This window comes from Chlamydotis macqueenii, chromosome 4 (assembly GCF_036417535.1).
Source record: "Chlamydotis macqueenii isolate bChlMac1 chromosome 4, bChlMac1.mat, whole genome shotgun sequence".
In the NCBI taxonomy this organism is placed as follows: domain Eukaryota; kingdom Metazoa; phylum Chordata; class Aves; order Otidiformes; family Otididae; genus Chlamydotis; species Chlamydotis macqueenii.
In genome coordinates, this window is record NC_141559.1 from 43460551 (window position 1) to 43475142 (window position 14592).

A 14592-nucleotide genomic window follows, 5' to 3' on the forward strand; every position below is an offset into this window, starting at 1 on the left:
AATTCTAATCCATTGCTAAACTTTATTGATTAAAAAACCACCAACAAACAAAATGTCTGTGCTGATCTGTGTAGAACTCTAAAAAGGATCTACATGAAGGATTATTTTTATTCTGATAAATAATTTCCTGCCTTTGTAGCTCTCCTTGACTTCAACAGAAGCTATGCTTGTGTACATAACTGAGAGTATATATAATGTTTTCTGTTACAGTAAATGAGAGCAAATAAAAGTTTTAAGTACAATGTGATAGAATATTTTATGTACTGTGATTGGCCCTTTTTTAACAACAAATTTGAAGACCTTCCTGCTCTATTCCCTCTGCATTGAAAGAAACAATACTGAGAGAACTAGATATTGGTTTGGAAAATGCACATAAAGTCCTTATCTGTCTGTTTTAATAGTATTTTTATGTTTTCTTTTCCAGTCATATGTGCTAAAAAAGCAATCAAATATACTTTAAAAACCTACCAAGACTCAAAGTACAGTCACTAAATTTAAATATGTTTCTGCACCTGAGCTTTGTAATTCTCTCTCTCATATACTCAGCAGTCATAGTTATGATAATCTCAGATTGGACCTGCTTCTACTTTAAGTTCTTTGTGATTCTACCATGGCTGTAAGGAGCAGGATCAGTTCCAAGACTGACGTATTTTGTAGAAACTGTGGTCTATGTACAAAGCTATGTGGGTTTTTTTATAAAGCTATGTTTTTTCCCTCTGACTTCCACTTCCAAGTGACTTCAATGGGTAGCTTTGGTTAGCATGCATTCTAGCTGCTGTCAAAAAGACCAAGATAATGTTGATTTGTGATGAGGACCACACTTAAAAGAAGTGGTTACTTCTATCTCTTTAAATCGAAAAGAAAGAAGTACAACTCTCTTGGCCAGAATTACCGGAATGTTTTGGGCAACTGAGTAGCTAACAATAGAGTAATATGCATTTACTTAATGTTTAACTTAGACTAAATAAAGTTCCACTCCAAATTAGACACTAGTGTACAATTCAGTAAGCGTTGGAACAGGCTGCCCCGGGGAAATGGTGGATTCACCATCCCTGGAGGTGTTCAAAAAACATGTAGACGTGGCACTTCAGGACATGGTTTAGTAGGCATGGCGGTATTGGGTTGGTGGTTGGACTTGATGATCTTGGAGGTCTTTTCCAGCCATAACAATTCTATAAATTCTGATAAAGGGAGCTGCTGACATGTAAAAACTACAGGGTAAAAATCTGAGTTCTGAGCAGTTCTGTTCCTGCAATAAATAATTGGAGATAATTTTTTTTTTATTCCATCTTCAGGCGTTGTTTTGTGGGAAACGTTTAATCTGTTGAATCTTGATCTATATGCAATATATAAAGATTTCTTTTTTTTCTCATTCTCTTTTATTGGCTTTCTGGACCTTCCAATGTCAAGGTACAGATTTATGAAAAAATAGAGGGGGATAGATTTAGATTAGAAATTAGGAAAAAATTTTTTACGATGCGAGTTATAGAACACTGGAACAGGTTGCCCAGAAAGGTGGTGGAGGCCCCATCTCTGGAAACGTTCAAGGCCAGGCTGGATGAGGCTCTGAGCAACCTGACCTAGTCAGGGATGTCCCTGCTCCTTGCAGGGGGGTTGGACTAGATGACCTTTGAAGGTCCCTTCCAACCCTAACCATTCTATGATTCTATGATTCTATGATTAGCATTGTTGTGAAAGTTGCTGTGTTAGCATTCCTAACTGGTTGTACTGTATCATCTCCAGTGGTTGTGTCCTCTCGCACACTAGCTTCTCTACTACTGCTCTCTCTGTCTTTGCACTTTTGCACACACACGAAAAAAAAGATATACCTATATTTAGATATCTGAAGTAATTTCGTGAGACATTTTAGTGTTGTGGCAGGTGTAAGGTTGAATTCACTATGCTAGCATTCTTTCTCTGCAGAAGATAAATAAGTAAAATGTCACTTAAAAAAAAGATGAAGAGCAATTCAGTGATCTGCATTAAGATGGTTGGGATATTAGCTGGGTCCAAAATAGCAAAAACTAACCCAAGTCAGGACTAGAGGGAAGGCTAAAAGAAGGCTATAATAGGGAACAGAATCACAACTGAGTAAAAACACTAGGTAGACTGAGGGGAGACAGCTTGAGCAATCTTTTTGCTGTGGTCAGCACTAGGGTCACATACTGTGCAATACTACTTGAGCAGTATACAGATATCACTACAAGGAGGTGCATAAACCACCCTCTCAATGACCTGCCAGGAATGAGGTTAGAGGGATAACTTACGTATTCCCATTAAATACCTTTGTCCTCCTCCCGCATAAATGAAACTTGGGGATGTAAGGTGTATTCATAGTGCTGAACATTGCTTAGTGCTCTGTATATAGGCTCAGGTAAAGGATACATTTCTGTATATACAGCATGGTGAAAAACATAGGGAGAGTCTACCATGATTTCCAGAATTACTAACATAAAAGTAATTTAATTAGTTACGTAGGAAAATTTGACTACAGCAGGCTGAATAATAAGTGTTCTGCTAGGTTTGGAACTGCCAGAGTGAAAATTTTTCTTCGTATAAGATTCACACCCACCCCTCCCCCACCCCGCCCCGGCCCCAAAAATCAAAGTTCTTTTTTCTTGCATGTAATGATTTTCAATCTTTAATGGTGCTTGAGTTAGATTTTATTAACACTTAAATCAGTATGTTGGAGAGCTGTCTGAAATCCACTCTAAGGTGCATTTCAATGGAATTAGTTTTTCTAAGTTTTTTATAATACTGTAATACGGGCACCAGAATGAACTGTAGTCATTTAAGAGAATTAAGGTGTAGGCTTGTTTTTTTTAATCTCCTACTTTAACCATTGGGTCTGGCTCTTATCAATTTTTGGCAGATAATCAAAGCAGAAGGAGTTAATTTAGTTTGTTTATTAACAGAATGCATCATCATTCAGGAGGCTTGCCCTCAATGAAGTAGAGAGCAGAAGTGCATGTGTTTTCCACGCGCCTTTCAGAGCCGCATGTGCTTTCCAGGGTATGGGAATGTAAAAGAAGACCTTTCCAGAGAGAAGAAATGAGCAGATATTCTCCAGGGATAGTAAGTGAAGAGGGAATGCGTATGTATTATGTGTCAATAACATTAAAAAGAGGTTTACTTATGCTTGAGTGCTGCTGAAAGATGAGCAGCAAACCCAAAGCACAAGGCTTGAACTGATTTGTGTATAGTAGCTGAATGCAGATAATGGTCTGAGCAGCGTTCTGCTTTTTACCGTGTCAAGCATGCAACCAAAAAGGAGTCTAATGAAAGGAAGAGAAGTGGTGTAGCTATCTTGATGCTTAAACACAATTTAAAGAATGGAAACAGCCATTGGTTTTACACTGTTAATTAGTTTGGCTGATGGGATTGTGCACTTCACAAGTATGTAAGCCCATTTAAAGTGAAGACTGGGAAGGAGAGGAGCTGAGACAAATCTGTAATAGCAGTTATTCCAGACTTCTTATGCTACAACTCTCACAGACAGCTGTGGTATATAAAGAATACTGCAGCAAGTGAGGGGTTTAATTAATAGTAAACAGCAGGGGCAGGAAGAAAGGGTATGAGATGGGAAAGTGTCATAAGACCTGTGGAGACTTCTGAACGTGATGGGGAATCACACGAGTGCCAGAGCCGGGGAAAAGAGAAGGGGTTAGGATGGCATCTTAGGATCTGATGAACAGTAGTTCATTTACCCTTCAGGATTCTGTGGAGAAAATTATACCAGATAACATCACTAAGGTTTCTACTACCAACTGTATGCATGCAGAGGGTTACCTGGATTCTACCTTCTCTTAAGTTTTGGTGTTTGACTCTGAAATCACTGTAGTAAAATAAGAGGATTTTTTAAAATTTAATTGCTACTTTTGAATTTTAATGAAGTCAAATTTATGATCATGTAAAAACAAATCCACCTTTCCATCAATATACAATAGATATCTGAGGACATAATCTGAACAACAAAATATAATAAATTCTTCTAAAATCATATCTACATTAATAAAGAGTCATAAAATCTTACAATATCAGACTGATGCTGTATGCCATACAGGAAGTAATAAAACATGGATGCAAAATGACTCACTACAATAAATAAAATTTGAACTCTTAAAAGAGATTATTTATAGGACACTTTAGTAAGCTTTCCAAATTATGAAGAATAAGCATCTTTCAGTCATTATTTTTTCAGACATGACAACTTTTTAGGCGTCTCAGAATTGTGCCTGCCAAAGAAAAATAAAATCAAATTAATAATGACATCATGTACCTTTCTTATCCAAATTTTTTTTTAAAAAAAATCTGATTAGAAACACTCCTCAGTGTATATGGGGGAAAGAAATGTTCATTTATGTATGACTGCAAAATGAAAAATGTACTTTAAAAAAAAACCAAAAAGTATGCTGAGACATGACATGCTGTGGAATGATGTTCAATGACTAAATGCCAACCTCTGAAATCTTGGCAGGTTTGTTTTGTTTTTTTTTTTTCAAAAATCAGCATTTCTCTCAAATAATAATGAGATGTAGCTGGCAGATAAGACAAGCTAAACATGTTATCAGAGAAAATGGCAATTAGAGATACATATGTTACATGGTATTTGCTTGGAAATCTCTTCACTTATCAGCAAAGAGAATGGAGTGCTACAAGCAGAGCAAAACTGATTTTATTACCTGCTTTGCAAAGATTTTCCACCATTTGTATAGTCATATAATTAGAGGCTTTTCTCTCTGCAGAAATTGGGTATACCACATAGCGTATGACCTAGTAATGAATGAGCTGCCAGACAAGCTGCCACAAGGGTGAGCCTCCAACACTTTTTGTTTTCTGAGCTACTGAATTTTATTTGAATACCTATTCAGGTTGCTTAAATGCCAGCACTGTTAACCACTTCACCTGGATTTTGGGTATATGGACCTAAAATATGCATACATGATTGCAAGTTACTTTCCCTGGGTACTGTATAGATAAATGCATACTTTAGGAAGTCAACCAGCCAAAACAAATGGGTCATATTCAGTTTTCACTCACAGAAACAAAATCTTCTTTCTAGTCTCTCTTTTTACCAATGCAGAAATCATCCCTGGCATATACTTTATTTTTGTGGTTTTGGCTTTTTTATCTTTCCCGAGTAATTCTAAGATTGTAGGACAGTTTTTCAGTCTTACAAATTTTAGTAGCTGAAAGCTTTTGAGATACTATAGGTCATCCCTTTTATTTCATTCCAGGTGACATCTCCTCTCCAAGTATACAGTGGGGCTGAGTTTGCTCCTTTGTTTCATAAGTACTTTTTTTCTTTACAAAAAGCACTTCTTGTTCTCTTACAGTGGTTGTATTCTACATGCTCCCATTTATTTTCTGGTAAGAAGGAACTGAAATAAAAAAGCATGTTCTTAGTGCAGTTTCACCAGTGTTGTGTGGTCCAAGCTTGTTTGATGACAATGGTAGATCTGCTTTAGTAGTCACTCTTTGTTTCCATACCTGCCAATTTGCATATTTTCTTAGCTTAATATTGATTTGCTTGACTCATGTTTCTAATGCATCCTATACCCTCTTTGTAGATTTCTGACCTGCTAATATCAGCCATTAATTTTACTAGTACTTATGTAAGTCATTAATAGGAAATTTGACTACAACTGAAATTTACGCTGTTTGCTTGCAATAAATCAGGGAAATTTTGAGAGATTTTATTGCAGGAATCTACATTAAAAACAAAAATTGGCTGAGTTTTGCTCTGGAAACTCATGGGAGCATCAGCATATCTGCCTGTGTTTTCCTCTCTTTTTTTTTTTGTTCTGAACTCTTATCTGTAGGAGGTTTACCTGGATTTGATAGTAGATAAATCAGTAATTCCAATTTCAACACCTGAAAAACTGTCAATAGAAAAAAGTTATAAAGTTCCAGGTTGAATCTGCCCAAGTTCCACAGCAACAGTAATGCAGGCTCTCTTTCAGAAGTGTATTAATAATTAGTGTTAATACTTATTTGACTTGTCTTAGCATCACAATGCCAGCAACATATATTTACAGATTTCCATCTTTGCACCAGTCTCACTGTATAGCACAAGAATTTTGGGAATTAGAAATTGAATTATCCTGTCACAATTGTATCTTCTGCTCAGATGCTGTTGAACTGTTCATTCAAAACCAAAGGTATTATTTGTCTTTCCTGTTGTTTTAAAAAAAGAGAAGAAACAACTAAAAAAGAAACAAAGATCTATACAGCACAGAGTAGTCCAATGTGTTTACATTAACCCAAGAAATACTTTTCCTTAATGTAATTTACTATATTGTATAATTGTTTTGTGAGGTCTTTCAAGAAATTTGAGATTTAGATGCTATCTATCTTGAAGCTCCTAGTTATTAAATTGTCCTGTATGATCATAGAACAATTCCCTTCAGAAGGGATCTCTGAAGGTCTTTAGTCCAGCCTTCTACTGAAAGCAAGGTCTGCAAGGTCAGAGGAGGTTGTTCAGGGCTTTATCCTGTTGGGTCTTGAAACCTGCAAGGATGGAGACTGCCAGCTTCTGTGATCAACCTGTTCCACTGCCTGGCTGTTCTCATGGTGGAAACCAGTCCATACCTCTCTTGTTTCAACTGATCCATGTCTTTCTGGTGTTGGGGATCCTAAAACTGTATGCAATCTTCTACTTGTCATCTATGGCCTACTAAGCATTTTTTTTAGAATTCCTTTCTGTTTTCAGCCCTGTTGTGAAAGGGACTCTTAGTGCTGAAGACACTGGCTTCAGTCCCTTTTTAATCCTCAGCAACTTGCAATTCTTCTTTCCTAGGGAAAAATCTTGCTTCTAATTGCTCTCAGAAGACATCAGTGTGAGTCATTAGAGGAGAAGGGCAAGGAGCACCCTCTCTACTAAATTTGCTGCACTTAGCAGCAGCATGTTGTCTATGGGATTCTCCTCCTTTGACACAGCTCTTTCTCTTGGGGATGTTGCCCTGAATTATCTAAAATAATCAATGCTCTTGTTATTGATTGTGGTACATCCATACTTCAGGTAACTCAGGTACTAATTTACATGGCAAAGTACTATTGTCAAAGAGAGAGAGCATAACAGAAATCTTTATCTAGAAGGTGACTGAACATTTTAGCAGAGTCGTTAGTGTAATTACTCAGGAAAAAGAGCTCTGTTTTCAGCATAGTTTGACATCAGCAGCCATGATAAGTGATTCTAGGTTTGGGGTCCTGCAGGCCATTTGCAGTTTCTCCTCTCTAAACATCACCTGCCACCAGCAGAGGAAACCTACTTCTCCCTAAGCAAGCATCCTTTGTCTGAAACATAGATGTTTTACTTTCTTCCCTAAGCAGCACCTTACCAGTCCCACACAGGTATCTGCCTCCTCTTTATATTCACTACCTGCAAGTTACCTCCTCCATCAAAAAGCCATTGATACACACAGATCAGACCGTCTTCTTGCCACAGAGCAGTGGCATTAATGGGCTTCTCTCTATGCTAGGACATGGCAGGTATAGAAAAAGCTGCTAGAACAGTAGGTTTCAACTGGGAGAGAAAAGGTGGGATTTCACAGAATCATGGAACCATTTAGGTTGGAAAAGGTATTCAAGATCATTGAGCTCAATCATTAATCTAATACTACAAAGTCCCCCACTAAACCATGTCCCTAAGCACCATATTTACATGTCTTTTAAATATTTCCAAGCGTGGTGACTCAATCGCTTCCCAGGCAGCCTGTTCCAGTGCTTGATAACCCTTTTGGTGAAGAATTTTTTTCTTAATATCCAATCTAAACCTCCCCTGGCACAACTTGAGGCCATTTCCCCTTATCCTATCACTTGCCACTTGGGAGAAGAGACTGACACCCACTTCTCCACAACCTCCTTTGAGGTAATCTAGTGGGCCATGCTAATTTCTATCAAAGGATATCTTAAAATGTTCAGCTGTTTTGTGATGAGCAGTTACGAACTTTAAGGTCTGAATGAACTTCATTCAGCCCAAAAGATGTTTATCTGTACAGCTTTAATACCAAACATTCTGTGCCTGGCAGGGATCTTTCCTGTCTAAAATACAAATCACAGCATCTTTAGGGCTGTTCAGAACTCTTCTAGCTGCTAATCTTGTCAAGCGGACCTTACCGTATGGGCTGACTGAGTTAACACTGCTCAACTGAAATTTTTCTTTCTTTATGAAGAGTATCCTGGCTTTTATAGCTTCTTCAGCACTGAATGAATGAGTAAGGATGAGGAGGAAGAGACAGAGAGAAGAGAATGGGCTTCTTGTGAATGAAACAGAGGCTAGTAACATGCTTGTAGTCACAGATACATTATAAAAAGCAATTTTTTTCATTATCTTCTGTGTCACTTTATTTGCTTAGTCAGAAAAGATTTTGTATCACTCCAAAAAACAACAATTCATATATTTATTAAATGGTAAATTTGTAAAATATTTGGTTCTCCCAGACATTGTGCCTTTCTGTTTCTTTTTCAGGTTTAATTATTTAACGGGGAGGATATATCTCTAAAACACATAATAAAAATGCACCAAATCTTACAATGAGTTGTAATATTGACTGCTTTTAATGAATATAGTTTTATATATGTTTGGTTTTTCACAGCATAGTCTATTGAAAAAGCAATACCTGAGACTACATCCAGAAACATAGATTATTAGCTACATTTAAACTTAGTCTGCGGCATTTAGTCAGAATTCTCTCAGGAGAAGGTGATGAAAGATTATTCAATATTGTTAAAAAAGCGTGTTTCTGCCCCTCTGATCTCTTTCACTTTCTCAGGTAATTCAGACATTCTGGATTTGGTTTGACCTGGAGTATGATAATGCTGTGAATTTCTTAAGATTCAGACTCATGGTCATTTCTTCAGGGGAAGTAAATACAATCCTTCAATGCTTCCATTAGATTCGAACCTGAGCTTTGAGGTGACCATTCTATGCCCCACGCTGCATCTCTGTTCAGGAATATGAAAGTGCCTGGTTCAAGTCCCTACTTTACCTTTTCCACAGTAGAGGCTTGAAACTAGAGTTTCCTGTTGCCCTGGCTTTTGTCTGTTTCTGCTCCAGAAGTGACCACGGAACCCCAGGAATCTGTGAAAGGTAACTGCTGCCCAGTTGGCAAGATAGCTCCTAATATCCAGTGCAGACACTATTAAACCACAGTAAGGACATGTGAAACTGCAGATTGATCTGACCTTGACGAGTCTAAATATGATACACCTGAACGAGACCAAGAGTATCCAGCCTGTCAGTCAGTGATACACGTGTAAAACAATTTACATTACTTTCTCCAGTCTATGGGTTCATCTGTGTTAATATTTTACCTCAGATCAGAAATGCACTTTTGAAGCAAATATTATGGTCAGCTTGATTTATCAGCCTGGTGTATTGCATAGTGATCCTACAGTACCAAAGGCAAATTTTCTTTACATGACAGTAAAAAAGAGAACATGCTGTAGGAGCACGCATGATGTGATCTAAACACTAATGGTTATTCAGTTTATTGAGATCAAGCTAGAGCTATGCCAAAATAAAACACACTGAAATGATTATAATGTAGATGTCAGGTCCTTGGCTTGGGATGTTTTGGCCTTCAGAGCCATTCCATGTTGCGTTCTAATGTCTGTACTACCTCCATGCTACCACACTATCTCCTTATGTAGTCATATGCAACCTGTTTGCTCATAGGTTGGCTTATATGGAAGGAACTTTTGCCTATTGATGTTGCAGAAACTTTCCAGAAATCTCATCAACATCAAAGAAACATTTTTCTATACTTCATACTGTTAGCGAAGAGGTAAACATCCATAATATGTAAAGGTCAGCTATTCTTTTATTGAAAGTGCTACTAGTCATTATTATTGAGATTTCAATATTAATTTTTGCTCATGATTTTATTCAGTTACTATTTGAGCTGCAAACCACTTTTTTTTTCCCTCCTCCTTCTCCTGATGTTTTATCCCAAACTTGTTTACTGTCCTTGCTATGAATAAGCCAGGATATAATCAGCCTCCCAGAAACAATTTAAGTGAAGTGCATTGTGGTGCTGGGAGTAGGACTGGTACTAATAATAAATTATCTGTAAGTGTTTCTGGTTTTTTCCGAGGTGTCTTCCAACATGAAAATAAATATTGATTAATTTGTTTAGATTATTGATTTTTCAGAGGATCTTATTTTTTATCTCTGTGAGAAGGGAAGTTAGATGCTTCAAATTAAACCAGTGTGAATAAATCAGCTTTGATTTTACCAAGTGGGATTAGCATGGCTTATTTAGCTCAGTTTTTGTAAAGAGTTTTTCCAGTCAAGGTTTCTATCATTTCAGTAATAACTGACTTCTTTAATGGTCATAAATCCCATAAGGTTTTTACACATATATGTAACATAGTGGAAGGTCAAACATCTTTTTCCTAAATTAATTGGCAGGTACAGCATACAGCTCAAATTCTACAAACACGGAAAAAATAAAAGAAAAACAAGAAGAAAAAAAAAAATAAAACTCCCCATCCCCAAATCAGGGTTGCAGCACACTGGAAGCTCACTGGAATGATAAAGAGCAAAAAAACTATGAAGCAAAATGAGCAGAACACTGTATCCTAATCTCCACTCAGAATGAGGCCTCCATCTGCTACACACGCTTCAAATACATAAGATAATAATTACACTCAAAGAACAAATTACACTATATTTATGCCATTTCCTTTCCTGCAGAAATAGAGGGAAAAAGCTAATTGTAGCTCTACAGATCTGAAGAAAGTTGCCTATAAGCACAGCTGTGTAATAAAGTTGTTTTGAATGGTTTTAACTTTAACTAATGTGCTGCTATTGTGAATTTCAGGAATAGCGTGTGATTTTTCAGCGGGATCTCAAGCAAGAATGTTTAGGGCAACTATAAGTGTGTCCACTTTGGTGTTTTATATTAGATAAGGAATCTCTTTACAATTAAGTTTTGGTTCACCTCCAAGTGTCTTCAGAGTGCTCTAACTCAATTCTTTCCTGATGACCTGGAAATGATAAGAGGTGCTGTCCTGTAAGAGTGCAACTAATGAGCTCCGACCCTTAATGGGCATTAAGCTTGCAGGATCAAACTGGAGCTAGTCAGCTATAACCCTTTCAAATATATATAACATGGACTGCTGGTCCTCTGTAGTGACTGATACACTCTACAGATTTCACTCCCATTGTGCCATGGTACTTGCTAAATTAGATATAGTCCATGTTCATCCTTCTATTGTTGTGCTTCCTACCACTTCAGCAACTAGGTGAATGTATCTTCTCCAGGTCATATGGCTTGGAGAGGATCTGTAAGTAGACACACAGCTTTTGAAGAAAACCAATAATTTTTAGATCCAGTGATCTCAGCTGGATTGAGCTTCAAAAGTGTCAAGGACAATGTAAGACAGAGACAAAGATAGAGTGGATATTTAAGATTTAACACAGCTATTTTAATTCCAATATCTGATAAGCATGCTATCTGAATTTATTTCTTTGCTTGGTAGTGAATGCACATTTCACTGATTTCAGCAGAGATTATATGGCAAGGGCAGAGTTCAGCTTTCATCCAGAAGTCACTTCTGCTGAAAGTATGGGACATCCAGTTTAAGCTTTCAATCCAAGTAAATAAGCATGTTTTAGATCTTTTATTTTCAATCTGCCAGTTTTACAAATTGGAATTTTAAACTAATGCATATTTGTCGAGCATGCCGAGGTGTAAGAAATTCACTAGGGAAGAACAAAAGTGTAATTTATTGACTGCAATATTTTTCAAATTACTTAAAAGTTATTCCTTTCCTGTCTCCTTTCTCTGAACTTGCTACACCATACTTTACTGTGGACTGAAAATACAAGGTTATGATGAACACTGACATACAAATGAGTAAATTTGTTTTATTATTCAGAAGAATGAAGGGCACTAGAAGGTCTTGATATTCCCAGAAATAAACCTGCATGCAGTTTGACGTGATTTTCCCTGTCTGTGATTATGACAAAGACAATTATGACAAAGACAGTATTAAACAGTATTAAACTGTCTTTGTTATGTTTGAGACTGATTCCAGTCTGTAGAAGATTTAAGTCCTGTAGAAGAACTGTCAATCCACTCATTGGCATAATGGCAACACACAATTAACAGGGCTTCCTCTGCCTGCTATCCTTCTGCCCTTACAGATATCTATCTTTCTCTCATTCTTTTCTCTGGAAGCTGAGTTGCTGTGGCACTCCCAACAAATACCAGAAATAATAGTTTACAGTTTTGAGTTCCTTGACTCTAAACTCAGTGATCTTACAGTGCTTTCCAGGCTTTGTTTCACCCCACTTGCAGTCCTCAGTAACCTAGACCCGGCATCTGTCATCTCATTTTATTCCTTCCTTTTCATTTCTACTTGGAAGGCTTTTGTCTCACAGCTGAGAACATTTTTCTGCACTCCTCATCTCTTTGGTCTGCTGCTCAAATGTTCTAAATTTCCTGGAGTTCTTTCAGGCTTGTTCACTAATTTTGGGTTGACTATTTCAAGGACTTCCTACACGAACTTTAGGTTTACTATCCTCTTTGTTAAAACTGTCAGAAGACCAAATACTTTTTTGATTAAAGACCCTGTTAGGACCACCACAGATTCAGAGGAATACGGAAGCAGAGGAAAGTGGAGAATTCAGGCAGGACGTTGCAATACTTACCCATTCCATATCTCATGCTAAATTTTGTATTAGTATATTCTTATGAAAATGCTCCTTGAAAAATACTCTTCAAAGCATCCACTTTAAACAATTTATATGTATTTTACAGAATTCTTGAAAGAAGTCTGTAGGGTCTTGGGTCATGTTTAACATATCTTTTAGATATAACTTCCAGACTTGTTAGTGCTGTGATCAAGAAATAAGCTTTGGTTTAGAAATTGGAAGAAAGACAACATTAAGGGAGAAAAAAAAAAAGGCTCTGCTCTTCTGTTGGAAAATTCTGCAGATAGTGACAGAAAACCATTGTCATTGGGGTTTTTTTTGTATTTTTATTTTTAATTCTGGGAACAGAATAAAATGTCATCACCTTATAAAGTACACATTTACACAAGCTTTCAGAGAGAAAGCAAACAGCATGCTCATCCTCTGTGAAGCAAACTTTGAAGGAAACTGGATGACCACTCTGTTTACTATATGCTCTGCCAACTGTGTTGCAAATTAATGTACTGAAGACTGCTGGGCAAAATGGTTTGCAGATTTTCAGTATGAGTGTGAAGTGTTGCCATAAATATAAGTTTATAGATCAAATGCTTGGCAGTGCTGAGAACATTGAGAATGATGGCAGCTCTCCACAGAAGGAAATGGTGTTTTGTGTGACCTTCCAGGCATCTTCCATGTGGATTAGCACAGACACAGCTTCTGGATTGATGACACCAGGCACAAGCTCAGTAAAAAAAGGATGTGTCTTTATTACTAGAGGGTAAAGGGCATCTTTGCAACAGGTTGTTCCCTCCCTCTAAAATACTGGTTTTTCCTGTCTTGCAGTTTCAGACTGCTCTGGGAAAACCAGATTTGATAAGCATAGTAGCCATTACAGCCTGTGTAAACAGGCTCAGAAGCTGTGATGTTGATAATGAAATAAAATTTGAATTCGGGCCTAATTCTTCAGTGCATTAAGTTCCACTAATAAGATCTGAGAACACTCGGCATTCTTTGCAACACCTTGCAGAATTAGTCTCTGGCTGAATTCAGATGAGGTGCACAGAACAGGAAATTATGAAGAACAGGTGTTAAAGAAATACTTGACACATCAAGATACAGTAAAAGTGATGTTGTTGTGGCTGGTCAGTAACATCTTGAAACTGGGAATTGAACAAAAGATTAGTTGCTTATAGATGTTGTAGTTCAGCCCCGATCAGGACCAGACTACGCAGTCCCTCTCTCACTCCCCCCACCCTCCAAGAGAATAGGGGGACATGATATAAGGAAAAACGGCTCGAGGTTTTGAGATAAGGACGGGGAGAAATCCTTAAAGTTACCGTTATGGGCAAAACAGACTTGACTTGGGGAAAAGTATTCATTTATTTCTAAAACTAGCAGGAGAATGAGACAGGAAACAAGATAACCTCCCCCCACCCCTCCCTCTTCCCAGGCTTAACATTATCTCTACTACCTCTCTACTACCTCTCTACTACCCCCCTACCAGGGGCCCAGGAAAGTTGGTCCATATTCAAGGAGCACCTCCTCCAAGCTCAGCAGAGGTGCATCCCGATGAAAAACAAGTCAGGCAAAAAGGCCAGGAGGCCGGCGTGGATGAGCAAGGAGCTCCTGGACCAACTGAAAGTGAAAAAGGAAGCCTATAGAGGGTGGAAGTGGGGACAGGTAGCCTGGGAGGACTACAAAGAGGCTGCGCGAGTGGCCAGGGATAAGGTAAGGAAGGCCAAAGCCCTGGCAGAACTGAATCTGTCCAGGGATATGAAATATAACAGGAAGAGCTTTTATAGGTACATAGGGGACAAAAGAAAGTCCAGGGTAAATGTAGGCCCCCTCCAGAAGGGAACTGGTGTCCTGGTTACCCAGGACATGGGGAAGGCTGTGGTTCTCAATGACTTTTTTGCCTCAGTCTTCACCGACAAGAGTTCCTGTCCCAC